Below are 2,642 nucleotides of genomic sequence, written 5' to 3'. Positions count from 1 at the left end.
CGGTATACCCTATTTTTTCTAAGTTCCGTTATTGAATATTATAGGTGTGTAAACTCAGCAAAATATTCTAAAAGAGTCCAGTAGCCCATAATAGCATTGGGTCTTCTGTTTAACTGGCAATGTCAGAAATTATTGACCTGAGTCCCCCACAGCTCAACATAACAGCATGGCTTTACTTCCTATATTTCATCTTCATACTTTTCTACTGGATGGTTAAGACCAAGGTAAAGCAGGACCTGTGCAACAAGAGTTGTAGCTTTTGGGTCTGAGAAGGTCAGTGAAATGCCCTCAGGATTTATCCTGAGATCCTGTACCTCAGATTGTAGAATCTTTGTCATGTACTAATAGCATTTAAACAAGGTATCATGTCTGCATCTTGTACTGTAAATAACTACCATGAAGAAAACAATATGCAATGTATGAACTATTGTAACTGTCCTACTAACCTGTTTTGAAACTGTCTTATTGCTACCTCTTTCTCAATAAAATTAATTTTAAACAAAAGAGTAAGTCGGGAAGCCAATCAGATATGGGCACATTCCATGATGGTGCAGGATTACTAGAATCTTATTGATTGACAATGGCAAAGTAGGAATATCTATACAAGCCTGTCATGAATCAAACATGCTGTACTCAGTGTACAATAAGGTGTTGGCCTTTGCAGTTTTAAACATCAAAATCACACAAGAAAGTTGTTTTTAAAATGTTGAAATTTCTGGCTAAAGGGGAGATTTTCAGAAAACATGAGGATGTGCCCATGGTTTCTATGATGGAAGATGTGGCTGTGAGTGACTTTGCATTAATAAATAAATTGGATATAAAGTGTGATCTTAAAACAGCAGTAACATCAAGGAGAGCTTACAGTGTGATGAGAAAAAAGAAAAAAAAACTCAACGAAAGAAGAATCTAATGAATTAACTCTTTCAAAAGCTATAGAAGAGAAATTGGGCTCTAGTGAACCATCACATTCAAACAAAGTTCATCTCCTTCCTCAGCCAGGAAAAGGGGCTGATTTAAGTAAGCCTCCCTGTGGAAAAGCTAAGGAAATCTGAAAAGAAAAGAAAATGTTAAAACTCATGCAGCAAAAGCCTGATGGAGAATTTGAGAGTTTCCAGGCTCAAGGTCAGGCACTGACTTCATTCCCACCAATGGCTAAATCCAACCAGCCCAAATCATTTGAAGAGTTAATATTTGAATCTTTACCAGAGAACTCATCACACAAGCTAGAGGTGAGGTTAGTGCCTATCTCCTTTGAGGACCCCGAGTTCAAGTCGCCCTTCAGCCAGTCCTTTTCTTTATATGTCAAGTACCAAATAGCCATACACCACGACCCACCTGATGAACGTGGGAAGATCGAGTTCACAAGATTCCTTTGCAGTTCACCTTTGGAGTCAGAGAATCCCCCTAATGGACCAGAATGTGGTTATGGCTCCTTTCACCAGCAGTACTGGCCTGCTGGAAAGATTATGGCTGTAGGGGTGACTGACATCCTTCCATGCTGTGTTTCCTCTGTATATTTGTACTATGACCCTGATGATTCATTTCGGTCCTTGGGTGTCTACTCTGCATTATGAGAAATTGCTTTTACTAAAAGGCAACTTCATAAGAAAACATCTTGGCTCAGCTATTATTATATGGGTTCTACATTCATTCATGCCCCAAGATGAAATATAAGGGTCAGTATAGACCTTCGGATTTCTTGTGCCCTGAGATGTATGTTTGGGTACCTATCGAGCAGCGTCTGCCTCCACTTGAAGACTCCAAATACTGCCATTTCAACCAAGACCCAGAAGAAGTGGATCGAGGTCATAGTAAGGAACCTGACCCAGGGTGGGGGTTCCACAAGAAAGCCATCATGCATTTTGGCGTTTACATGAAACAACAAAAAGACTTAAGTGAGGAGGCAAAAGTGCTGCAGTATGCCAGCCTGATGGGGCAGGTGTGCTCTGAGAGGGTGCTACTCTTAAGGGCCTGAGCCCACCAGGAACCTGGGTTTTCAAGCCCTGAGCCCAGGGAGAGGCTGCAGCCCCCCTTGGAGCAGACTGTCTCAGTTTCACTGTCAGACAGATTTTCTAAAATATATTGTGGCAATGTATTTGCGAGATTCTCATGGTTAATATAAAGACTTTAAAAATATATTAGGTACCTATAAAAACTCAAAGGATATATTTACATAAAAACTTCAACACAGATGTTCATAATGGAAATTAATAACAATATAAAAAATCTTGATAGCCCAAACACTTATCAACTGAAGAACTATTGAGTATAATAGAATTTTGTGTCCTTAAAACCAAATGATACACTGACAGATGCTATAACACTGATCAGTGTTGAACGTTGGGTACATTATAGAGTGAAAGAAGCCATTACAAAAGACTACATTGTGTAGGACTACATTTATGTGAAATGCCAGAACAGGGAAATACATAGAGACAGAAAGTAGATTCGTGAATCCCAAGGACTGTGGAGAGGGAACAAAAGGGGGTGCATGTCAGTGGGGCTCCTGCAGGCAGTGATGGAGGTAGTCCACATTAGAGAGGTGACCAGGGCATAACACCAATATTAAAAGTTGTGGAGCTGTACTCTTTAAAATGGTAAATTTTAATGTGTGGGAAGGATAATGTAATAAAACTATTAAT

At 39.7% G+C, this 2,642-nt stretch overlaps 1 pseudogene; it reads left to right on the top strand.

The window, feature by feature from the left end:
* Window positions 1-688: 688 nt before the first annotated feature.
* Window positions 689-1,975, top strand: LOC101588636 (annotated as a pseudogene).
* The last annotated feature ends 667 nt before the right edge of the window (window positions 1,976-2,642 follow it).

The sequence above is a fragment of the Octodon degus genome, unplaced genomic scaffold, assembly GCF_000260255.1.
Source record: "Octodon degus isolate 3935 unplaced genomic scaffold, OctDeg1.0 scaffold00076, whole genome shotgun sequence".
NCBI classification, from domain to species: domain Eukaryota; kingdom Metazoa; phylum Chordata; class Mammalia; order Rodentia; family Octodontidae; genus Octodon; species Octodon degus.
Note: the sequence above shows the minus strand (reverse complement) of the source record. Positions and strands in the feature narration are given on the sequence as shown.